Here is an 11,934-nt window from a genome sequence, read left to right as displayed (position 1 = left end):
TCATGTATTTGAGATCGTATGTGTACACACACGGATATAATCATGTATTTGAGATTGCACATATGCTCGAGATGATATACATGTGAGATTACATATACATACACATATTTCAGGTAATTTACATATATATTTTTAAGCAGGCTCCACAGCCAGCATGGAGCCCAACATGGGGCTTGAACTCACAACCCCAAGATCGAGGCCTGAGCTGGGATTAAGAATCAGATGCTTAATTGGCTGAGCCACCCAGGCGCCCCCCCCAGATTGTTTTCTGAAGCAGTTTGTTATTGTGTTCCTCACATGGTGTCCGGTGCCCAGTGCGAGTGTGCATTCCACCTCCCCGCCCGGAAGTAGGGCTACGTCCTGCCACTCACGCGCCAGCAGTGCCCGGCTTTGGGCCTCACGCGCAGTAGGTACTTCATGTGTCAAATTAATTCAGGAACGAAAGAACAAAAGTGTAGGATGTGGAAATGAGCTCTTGGGATTCGGGTTATATATGAAACAAGATCTCGTTCCAGTAGTGTCCTTTTCCCAAGTCAGATTCATACAAGTTGTGTGTGGAACAGCCGAGCGCTCCAACACGGGTCCGAGCTGCGTGTGCAGCCACAGAGGGTGCGCCATCACCTGGCAGGACGGACGGGTAGAGGAGTGTTTTAAAAGCTCTCTCCTTCTCAAACGCCTTAACACGTACGTACACTTGGCGTTCGCTGTTACACCACTAACTTATGTCAAGGGGACAATTAACAATGTAAAAGGTTTACAAGATCAGCCATTAACTTCTTTCATAAAGCAGAATTTAAAAAGCCAACAGACAAAATTACAAGAAAGGATCTATATGTACTTAGCATAGCCATAAATGAATGCTACATACCATGGAAAATGGTGTTACAAAAATGTGCTTATTGATACAGAAAGATGTGTGTATGCGTAAAGTAAAAAAGGGTCAAGAACAAAATTATAGTATAATCCATCTTAATTTAAAATTACATGTGCAAGGAAAACAGTTGCAAGAAATTTTGAACCAACATATTAATGATGGTTATCACTGAATTCTGGTATTTTCAGTGTTTTGGCTTTTTATGAGGTAGACACGGCTATATCTATATATGGAATAGAGATATAGATATTCATTAGAATATCTAATTCTGTACAATGGACAAATACTAATTATGTAGCGAAACCTAAAACTAAAAGTTCTCTCTGGCTCCCCGGCAGTTCGATGCCAGCAGGAATGACAACATTTAGAACATCAGTTCCTGATAACGTCGCCGCCAAAATGTGAGGGAGACTAGAGAGAGGCCTTGAAAACGTGTGACTCACAATTACAGATTCACAGCGCAGTGAATGGAGAGCGCCAGGCCCGAAGGATGGACTCGTTTCTGACGGTCATGATGGGGATTCATCTGGTCTTATTTGCAAGACTATCACTTCTCAATCCCACCCACTCAACACTGGAAGAGAAAGCAGAGGCTCAGAAAGGTTGAGTGTGTGTTTCAAGGGCACGGGACGCAGACAGAGCTCTCCAACGCCCTCCAGTCAACGTTGCACTACTCAAGAAGAGGGTGAAAACTGATGAAATTGAGTCTCAAGATTCATCTTCTAAGAGTTACGAATGGTGGTCTGGGTGTGTGACCTTGGACAAAAGACACCACAGGGTTACCACGTGGCTGCAGTCCTAGGTAAGTCATTGGAAACGGGTGTCCCCTGGATCAGCTGTCCCCGCCTCAGCCCTATTGTCATCACGTCCGCAAGCGGGTGAGGACAGGTCCTCCCCAAGGGCACAGGAGGACTGACAAGGAGGACGAGTCAGAAGCCACACAGGGCAGCCGACACGAAGCTCGGGGCACGTGCGAGACGCCATTAGTGACGACGCGACTCTCCATGTGTCCATCAGCAGGAAAGGGGATGGTCTCGCAAGAATGACACATTTGCAAATTTTCTTTGCCCTGCACATTCTGAGTGGGCCCCAGGCTTCCTCTGGGAGACAGAGGGAACGCCAGCACATGCGGGGCGCGGGCGGGCTCGTTCGCGCTCTCCTCTCCACCCACCAGTCTGCAGAGAAGCCATGAGGCCCCCGGGGAAGGACCCCAGCAGAGTCTCCTGAAACTCCTCAGGCACTGCCCGGATATTAAGAATGAAACATGAGGAACTTAAAAGCACGGTGTTGACATATAAATGCGCTTTTTGGCTAATGCGCTCGGCTTAATATAGCTTGTTTCTGAGACACTTAGATCGCGCCCAAAGCTCTCATCAGGGCAAGGCTGTGCCCCTCTAACCGACGGTATTTCATCAACTGAACAAGAAGGTAAAACCGAAGCATCTCGATGTCAAAAACAGTAAGAAATACTGGCAGAGAACAGCCCCTGCCTGGACGGCCCGAGTTCAACATGGGGCCCCAGCACATCCCAAATGCCTGTTCTCAGGTAACACCCCTCGCATCCCCGGCAAGAGCGCCAGGCCCATCTGTATGAACGTACCACACTCGACGGCTCCTCAGATGTCGGCGCAGATCGCACAGGTGTCCAGACGGCCGCTGTGCGCACCTTGGCCTCAGCCTCCGCGTGAGCGTCTCTGCACAAAGAGGGGACAGGAGACGTGGTTAGTGGGGCCGAGATGGTCTCGCGATCTGATGGGAATGGGCGATTCCCTGCCCGGAGGCCGCTCTCCTTGAACCAGTGAAGGCTGTGCACACACGCGTCACACGCACTGCTGTGCAGCCCGGCACCATCCTGGAGCTACACAACCCTGCTCCGGCCTTCAAAGCCGTAGTGCCTTTGAAATAGAAAGTCCGCTCTTTAATAAAAATTAAAGAACAAGGTCAGGTGGGTGACACTTGGGTCAGTCCTCAGGGCTTCGGCCTCTGTACAAAGACCACCAACAAAGGGAGGGGAGTCCGAGATGAGCTCAGGGGCCCAGAACACTGCCGGCTTGTCAGGGAATCATCACAGTCACACACAGAAGGTTCTGGACCACAAGGTGAACGTGCCGGCTTTCAATATGGCAGCAGCCGGGGTCACATAAGAACCTCAGAACCAGGTTGCTCGCCCAAGGCCACCTGGGGACTAATTCTACAGGGGAAGCCTGAGATCAAAACAAACAGAGTGAAGAAAGACGGCTGGGGAAGGAAGGAAGTCGGACGTTTCCTATTTTCTAGGTTTACTCAGAGAAGTGGGGGCACGGGAGGGAAGGGAAAAGAATTCCTCTGGAACATTAATTCAACTTTTTCTAACCACCAACCATACTCGTTCCAATTTTAGCTGTTCTGTGGGAGGAAATATGAAACATGAAAATCTACGCTCTCAACTTTGCTTCTATTCTGTGCCTCTACCTGGGATGCCCTCCCCCTGGGTCTTCACAGCCCTCCCAGGGTCTCACTTTCCACGGCTGAAGCGAGACCGCAGTGTGCGCTAAGAGCAGTGCGGACCGTCGCTGCTGTTACTGACTGACCGCGAGAGCCAGGCTCCGCGCTAGAGGCTGAGGACCCACGATCTCATCTCACTCCTGAGACAGGAGACGTTGTTCCCGTTTTGCACTTGTTCAAGATGTCCTGTGATGCAGAGACACAGAGCCAGGATGCAAGACCCGCTCCTTCTGACTCCAACATTCTGCCTACGTCTGCACACTTTCCTCCAACATCCCAGACCCACTGAAACACCAGTCCTGAGGTTTTCACTCTCTTGGAAGGAGACATTTAGTCCTTGTGACCCCGCCCTGGCTCACACGCAGAAACATTTCCCGGTGTCTTCAGAATACCATCATTGCTATTAAATGCGGAGACCATTTTAGATCATCCCCCAAAATCAAATGAACCATGCACACTTTTAAAAGGAGTTACACAGATATCAAGTTTCTGGCGATTTCTAATAAATGGGAAAAATAAAACAAAGAACCCATTAGAAGCTACTTATGAGAATTTCAGGCCTGTGATCTTACTTTATAACCAAAAATGACATTAACTCTAGTATCTACTGGGGTCAGAGCATGCTTGCCTAGTGTGAGTCAGAAGCAAATGTTCTGAAGGTTCCAAGTGGTCCCAAAGGGCTCCCTGTCCTGGCGCAGGGCAGATGAGGCCACCCGTGCTGAACAGGACGCTGACTGAGCCAACTGAGGGGCACGCGAGCCGGCTCTGGGGGCTGGAACCAGGACACAGGTGGGCCTCGGTCTCTCTGCGTCCTCTGAATGGTTCTGTGCAGGGCAGGGAGGGAAGGGGGCTCATGAGAGGACAGGATCAGTGTCAGACACCACGTTGCTGAGTTCTTTCTACCTGCCACCCCACTTAGAGAAGTTTGTGGCCAATGAATAGAATTAATGCTCGTGCGGTCACGTAAGGACAGACATGGATACGTGTGTGTGTGTGTGTGTGTGTGTGTGGACACGAGCATTCGTCGCACCTGGAATTGCCACTGCTTTAATCTGTGTTTAGTCAATCATCTTTCTTTTTAAAAAGGCTCGGTAGGTCTACAGACGTCCGCGCGACTTCGAGTGTATCGAAACAGGGTGCTGGGCTTTGGGATGTCGGGAAGAACTGACTAGACTCAAATGCATTTGGTCCCTTGTCTTTCCCATTTTTCCTTAAGGTCCTGAGAACCAGCGTCCTGCCTCCAACAGGAAACGCTGGATTTACAGTCCGTGCAGATGCTCAAAGCTACCTGATCTGAAGAAGCAGGAACAAGCACGGACCCGTCCCCATCTTTTTTGTTTTTTTATTAAGTCTCTCCAAAAATATGAATAATCTAATTTCTGTGAATAGAAAAAGGCAGAATTTCAAAGCTTTGGGAAGAGTTTCTAGTCTGTAAAGTGGGCACAACCCATTAAACACTTTGGCCTCTACGATGAAGCTTTTGTTATCTGTAAGTTAGGGAATTGGTCTTCAAATTCATACAGATATTCCAGTTAATAATTATCTTTTAAACACAAAGTTGTAGTTATTTCTGCATCAATGTACCACTTTTCAGCAGAGCAGAAGCCGTAAGCGTTCCCCAGAAATGACAGGAGCAATGCAGCAACAGCTTTGACATACCAGGCCGAGCCGCGAGTGGGTTCTAACCACCGGGCGGAGCACACTGGGGTGAAGGGAGAAGGACGTCCGAGAGCAGGGTGTTTGCTTAGGCCTTTCCGCAGCTTTCCCAAGACAGACATCGATGTAGCATTACATAGGTTCTTTGGTTTCGTTTCCTGAGATCTATACTACGGTTCATTCTGAAGGGAAAATACACTCACAGACAGAAACAGAGACGTGGCACGTGCTCTGTCGTGCGTAGTCCTGGCAGCGAGGCAGGTGGATTTCGCTGATTCTGCAAGTGACAGAAACAAGGCCTGGAGGCTGAAGACCACGGAGTCTGTGGGCCGCAGAGCTGGATTTGGACACGGACAACCTAACTCCTCAGCATGTGCTCCTGGACCCCAGGCTAAACCCTCAATAAAATCAGAGGCCACTTTAAAAAAAATCACCATATACCTAGACAAAGCAAAATCTCGGGGAGACTTTAGTAAGAGGTTACGTGTTCTCTGTGCACCTACGCCTGTGCTGTCCCCAGCCGTGGGGGCTCCCGGGCACTGGAGGTTGACTGGTTTCTGCGATGTGTTACAACTGCAAAATACCAGGGAGTGCTATGAAAACAGATACAAAATGTATATTGATCACCTATTAGTGTGATAATTGAGGCTAGATAAATATTAAATCTAATCTCATCTGCTTATTTTTATTTGGTTTACTATGTGTTGGGAAAGGGAAAGCACAGACACGACGCTGTGCCTCACGTCGCATCCCCACTGGACAGCGCTGGTCCACAGTCTCACTGATCAGGTTCCTTTCACAATGAGCTACACTTTGAGTTTTTATCTGACTGGGGCCAAGTGCAAGTGCTCAGAGTGGACACTCTCCTGCTAGAGGCAGTGTAAGACACCCAAGTCAGCCTCCAGAGCGCTGGCTCCGAACCTCCTCCAGTTCCCAGCTTCTCAAATGAAAGTGAGTTGACAACACCGTGACGGGCCCACGCGCGGCGGGGACGAGGCCGGTTCTGTGTCCCGCTGGCCGACAGGCTGCAGAGTTTGGGCACAGGAGTTGGAAAGTTTGCTTCTTTGCGTTTATTATAAACCTAACTTACTACGTAGACGTCTATCTGTCGGCGTCTTTCCAGGTGCAAAGTACCCCCCACCCCCAGTGCGGCTGCAGCAGGGCCCTCCCCTCTCTTCCTTCTGAGCGATGTGCTGCCCACTTATTATTCTGCCTTCGGGCCAGGGTAGTGAGGTCAAGGCAGGTAGTTTCCACACACACCTCGCGGAAAGCCTGGGCAGCAGAAAGTAAATGCAAAACAACTCCAAACGTATGAGCGCGTGGTGACACCGGTAGCAGAACAGAAAAGACCCTAACGGCCCGCTCACCGCCGAGTGACCTCGGACGGCATCTCCTCGTGAGCCCGGAGCAGACCTCTTGCGACACTGCCGGGTGGTCTGCAGGGGAAACATGACCTCGCGGGCACAGCCAGTGGAACAGAAGCTGAGCGGAACGGAACAAAACTCTCTAATGGGCTGAGCCCACGATGGATATTTTAAAGCATTTGATATCTGAGAAATGATGTGCCTTTCTTAGTATTGTCTGAGGGGACGCAAAAATGAGATTCAGATGTAGATCCAATTAATCTCCTACAGAGTCAGCAATCCCCAAACCCCAACCTCACCTGCGTCACCGCATAGACAGAGCCTCCCTAACCCACCGCCCACAGGGTCCCCGGAGGTGGAGGTGGGAGGTGCAGGGAAGGAGGAGGACGGCGTGACATGCGGGAGGTGTGCTCCCTGGGGAAGACCTCTCCAAGTCAGGTTTGGGATCCCGGCGGGAGGCAAGGTATTTATGTTCTGACGCCGGCTTGGCAACCCCCATCACAACATCACCCACGAGCACGTGATGCCGACCACACGGTCGCAAACCCCGGTGCAGGGGAAGGCAAAGAGGCGGCAGGGCCCGGGCGGACGTGTAGCACCCCACTGGCTCCGGGATCCCTGGTAGCCCAAACAGAACCTCGGGGGACTTGCCTCCCACAGTCTCTGCCTCTGCACGCCCCCAGAGCCCCAGGCCACACCTAACCACTGCCTGCACAGATGGCCCTGGAGACCAGCTGGGGCAGAACAGAGCTGGGAGGCCTGGAGCCCCAGCTCGTACCTCATCTCCTTCATCTTCTTCCTTTTTTTTTTTTTTTTTAGAGGGGGTTTTTGTTAATGAGAGTTTAAATGCCATTAGACTAGCTGACCTCCAAAGCCACCTTCTGCCGGAAGATGAGGGCGTTATATGCCTTATTACCCCGGCGTGAACACACGACTAAGGTGTACTGATTCCGCCATGTGATTAAGAAACTACATTTCCAGGAAATGCAACGCTGATGCGGGCATTGAGATAGCACCGAAGGAAGGGAACCATTCAAGCTTCATTACTCACGATATGTCCACACCGACTGGAAGGCTATTCAAGGAACCCGGGCTGAAAAATCAAGATTCTCTTAGCTGTCCAGGCGCCCGTCCACACAGCCTGCTTCCCCCGCTCATTCTCTGACGGGGAGGAAGAAAACAGCAGAGCCCTGGGCGCAGGATGCATGTTAGAATCACCTGGGGAGCGTTTACGACACGCCGACATCCACCTGCAGAGACTGGTTTAATTGGCCTGAGGTGAGCCCCGGCATCAGTATTTTTAAAGCACTCCCAGGTGATCCTGATGTGAAGCCGGGGTTGAGAACAACGGGCTCAAAGGGAAGGTTGCACATCCACCAAAGAGACCCGGGTTTGAAGCGGTCCTGTGCCACTCCCCGCGGCCGGCCCCTCACCATCCAGCCAGCTCCCCGGCTGGAGAACGAGGCGAAGGGGCGATGACAGGCCCGCCCCACTCACCTTGCAGGGCTATCGCGAAAATCAGTCTGGAAAGAGAAGGGAAAGCCGGTAACCAAAAATACAGCTGCGTACAATTTCTATTTTTAAGGAAGACTCAGAGAAGCAAAACTCAAAAGCAGGGACGGGGCACAGAAGCAGCAGGAGAAGTGAGAATAACCAAAAGTCAGAGAAAAAAGGGCCCTATTTCCAGGTTTTCACTGCAGAGCGTGGTGTGGCTTATCTATCTCTCGTCTATGAGACCAGGGATTTGTGACTTGAGTTTCAATCCCGTTATGAGGTCAGATGACAGTGTCCCAGACGCAGGGCGAGGAGAGGTATAAGGCCGTGACTCTACATGAGCCGGCAGAAACCAGAAGCCCCCCAGGGCCATGATTTAGAAGATTTAACCCAGCCGGCATTTCCGCCTGGAGAGAGTTGAAACAGTGACTCTGGGGCAGGAGAGGCGGGACGCCGAGCCAAGAGGAAGACACCAGCTCCTTGTCCTAAACATCCAGGAGCACGACAGGAAGGGCGCGTCACGGAGCAAGAAGGAGGCTGCTCCGTTGAGACAGAGGCAGGCGGAGCTCGGACCCGAGGCCCCGCGTGCGGACGCAGCCCGTGTGCTCGCTGAGGCACGGCGGGTCTCTGGAGAGCTCACCGCAACAGAGCAGGTGGGCAGGTGCACTCTGCTCCGACCCGGGGGTCCCCCTCGGACTAGACTGTGCACACCCAGGGTCGGGGAGGACTGTAACACGATGTCTCGGTGCATGTGTTCATCTCCAGTATTTCTGAACATGGTCTTCAAGCGTCTACTGAAGCATCTCTTGAGACTTTAAAAAGCCTGCTCTGGAGGTGCCCGAGAAAATGCGCAGAAGGGTGGCCCGTGTGTCAGGGCCGTCCTGAGCCCCAGGTGTGCAGGGCCACCGTGTGAACTCCCAGGGAACCTCTCTCGGTGCCGAGGCTGTGGCTCAGGGTCCTCCACAGTTCCCCACTGATGTGGAGTCAGGAGGAGGTGGCTCAGGCCACACTGGGCGGAGGACCAGCGCGTCCGGGCCGTGTGAACGGGCTACAGCCTCAGACACAGCAGACAAAGGAGGGTGCAGGCCCTGGGGGTAGCCCCCCGGGTGGCCAGGCAGAGGGAGCGCACCCTAGGCTATCACCATGCTGGACACAGTCATGTCATCTGGGTGTGCGGCTCTCCTTAGGTGGGGGCCTCCATGACATGGGATAGCAAAGAAATCCCACTCTCGAATGGCTTGTGTAAAAATGAATCCGAAATTAGAGAAAAAGTTAAAAAGTGCACAGAAGCCTGAAGATCGGCTCTCTAAGGATTTTCTGGGAAGTTTCCCAGTTAAATTGTTTTTGCCATTTCTGATTTCTCATGTATGTCTGGACCACACAAGGGCCTCCCCACTGAGACTCGGCATCTGGGAGAGAGTACTGGGGACCCAGAGGTCTGGGGTGGGCAGGCTGGACACCCTGAGGCCTCAGAGGCACTGGCCAGGCAGCTAGATAGGACCAGCCCCAGGTGCCACACTCAGCCCTGTGCACAAGTCGTATGAAGCACCAAGTTTATATTTTGAAATTGAAAAGGGTTACAACGTGGGTCAGCAAGCCCATCTCGCAAAATAGTCTGCTCTCACACTGAACTGGAGGTATTGAGTAATAACTAACCAACTATTCTCTCCAATTAATTTTTCTCACTTTAACTTCAAATATGTGAGCAAAACTATCGAGAAGAAATTTGGGGGCAGGAGAGCCGGAGAGAGGATGAGGGACAAGATGTGAAAATCAGCGAGAGAGAAGGAACAGGGCAGGGCTCACTGAAACACAGTCAGAAGTACCTTCCTCTACCTGGTGTCAGGCGGCGTCTCAATGTGGTTTTGATTTAAATTGGATACTGGGTATTTAGCCCAAAGATACAGATGTAGTGAACAGAAGGGCCATCTGTACCCCAACGTTCAAAGCAGCAATGGCCACAGTCACCAAACTGTGGTGAGAGCCAAGATGCCCTTCAGCGGACGAATGGATAAGGAAGATGTGGTCCATATACACTATGGAGTATGATGCCTCCATCAGAAAGGATCGATACCCAACTTTTGTAGCAACATGGACGGGACTGGAAGAGATGATGCTGAGTGAAATGAGTCAAGCAGAGAGAGTCAATTATATGGTTTCACTTATTTGTGGAGCATAAGGAATAACACGGAGGACATGGGGAGCTGGAGAGGAGAAGGGAGTTGGGGGAAATCAGAGGGGGAGATGGACCATGAGAGACTGTGGACTCTGAGAAACAATCTGAGGGTTTTGGAGGGGCGGGGGATGGGAGGTTGGGTGAGCCTGGTGGTGGGTATTAGGGAGGGCACGGATTGCATGGAGCACTGGGTGTGGTGCATAAACAATGAATCTTAGAATACTGAAAAAAAAAAATAAATTAAAAGAAAAAGAATACACTTCCTCGATCTTGACAACGCCCCTTTCATTTGCAAACCTTGCTCCCGGGAAGAACATCAAGTCGCTGAGACGCCAAATCAAGGAAGTGGAGGTTCAGGTTCGTGGCAGCTGAGGAGCAGGGGGTGATGGGAGACTGGAGACCCCAGCCCAGCGGCTCTTTCTGCAGAGCCTTCGCCACAGTGACACGAAGGCACCACGCAGTTTAGCTAGGACAGCCGGGCTGGTGTCCCCTCCTCCAAAGGCCTGGGGGAGAATAAGGACAGGGACACCACCAAGGAGTGGGAGAAGAATGCCGGTCTCTGTGTGCGAGTGCCTGCCAAGTGCTCTGAGGGAAACGGGAGACGAAGTGTTCAGAGCACTATCGCCAGAGCCCAGGAGTCACAGAAATGAGGAGAGTGCATTTCCCCCCCAGGAGGCAAGTGTAGCCAGACAGAGTGCTCACCAGGACAGGCAGAGCCAGAGATATGGCCCCGCAGGGCGGCCCTGGCCCTTCTGGGAGCTGGGCCAGCCTGGGGGATAGGAGGCGGACACTAGCCCCCCTCCTGGCTTATCTGGAGTCAGACAGACAGTTTTCTAAATGCATATGCAAGAAGGAAACATGTGGGACACTCTCCGTGGAAGGACCTTAGGCTTCTTCATGTTGGACCGCACAACCTCCACCCACGGCTCTCCTGGAGGGCTGTGTGAGGGTGTGCTGGCGCAGGATGGCATGAGGAGGAGAAAGCGGTCGGCCCCGGGGCTGTCCCGTCTGCTGTGCATTAGAGGGACTTCCAGAAGCCCTGAAACGTATGCACATGTGACAAGCCAGCAGGCCCCTGCATGCCGGGACTCTCCACGTCTCACTGTCAAAAGTTACATTAGTATGAAGCTTTGGGCAGGAAGGTGACAAGACAGAGAGACAAGCTTGGTCACAGATGATGGTGACAGCTGACAGGCGTTCCTCAGGTCACCTGCCTATGCTGAGAAAGCGGTCTGCCCTCAGGGGGGACCCCTGAAATACCAGGCCCCCAAGACACTCTCAGATCCGGCCAGGTCCAACATGGTAGAGCCCAGTGGTCGCAGCTACTGGCTTGGGATGGTTTTGTTTGAGAAAGAAGGTGAGCCGCGAAGGTGGTCGGGATCCCAGAATGTTGAGCCCAGCACACCACCTTGCTCGAGCTGGGTGCACCCCTGGGCCTTGTGCGGTGCCACGACCACAGCAAAGCCAACTGGGAGACGGCATTTCCATTCACTGCGCAAGGGGAGAAGAGACAATTGGGGCAGGAGCCGTGTAGAGCAAGAAGTGTCTCCAGCGCACTAACAGGACCCAATTGCTTTAAATATGTCCTACTCTGTCTCTCCCTTCTGTTAGGGCGGGTTAGGGTGTCCAAACCACATGCAAATATGAGGAGACAGGTAACCCGTTATTGCTCAAGGATCATTGGATGCTCATTTTACCACTTACTTTGTAGAATAAATCCATTGTTAGCTATTTGTTGAAAATGTAGCTTGGGCAGTGCACCCTGCCGGGCATTATCTCTCTCTCTATCCCTGCATCGATGTCTGTCCCTGCACAGACAGTCCCAGGCCTCAGGCAGGTAACATTCCAGGTACAGAAGCCATCGGAGAATGACATCCATTAAGTGC

Source organism: Enhydra lutris, unplaced genomic scaffold, assembly GCF_002288905.1.
Source record: "Enhydra lutris kenyoni isolate GAN:26980312 unplaced genomic scaffold, ASM228890v2 scaffoldscaffold35, whole genome shotgun sequence".
Classification (NCBI taxonomy): Eukaryota; Metazoa; Chordata; class Mammalia; order Carnivora; family Mustelidae; genus Enhydra; species Enhydra lutris.
Note: the sequence above shows the minus strand (reverse complement) of the source record.